This window comes from Condylura cristata, unplaced genomic scaffold, assembly GCF_000260355.1.
Source record: "Condylura cristata isolate star-nosed mole 26May11 unplaced genomic scaffold, ConCri1.0 scaffold00004, whole genome shotgun sequence".
Classification (NCBI taxonomy): Eukaryota; Metazoa; Chordata; class Mammalia; order Eulipotyphla; family Talpidae; genus Condylura; species Condylura cristata.
In genome coordinates, this window is record NW_004567105.1 from 4,016,647 (window position 1) to 4,017,159 (window position 513).

Consider the following 513-nt stretch of genomic DNA (forward strand, 5'->3'; position numbering starts at 1 on the left):
GCCCAGACAAGTTCCTGGCCTGTAAGCTGGGGTCTCTGCTTGCAAGGGGCAGAGCCTCTTACTCTGGAGTCCCCAGATCAATCCCAAACCAAAGAAAAGTGGGTTTGGATGTGGAATTATCTAATTGGAAGGTTGCCTTTGTGTCACTTTAAGGAAATCACTCAAAACCTCTCTGAACATGTTTCCTCACCTGTAAAACGGCTGTGCAGGACCTGGCAAGCAGGGTATTCAGCAGTCAGCCGGGGGGTTACGGGTTAAGGTGCATCCCGAAGGGAGGCCTGCGCCTGCCCCAGGCAGACAAACATTCCTGGCCTTCACCTGCAGGTCCCCTGCGCCCCAGCTCCCACGGGCACCCTCGGGAAGGCTGTGCACCCACCGGCCCGAGAACCTGAGGGTCTTGGCAGCCCGGCCGGGCGGAGCGCTGGGACGCCGCGGCCGGGGGGTCGCGGGTGGGGTGGGGCGCGCAAGGCCGTGCAGGCTCCCTGCGGCCTCCCGAGTTCTGAGCCAGCAGAC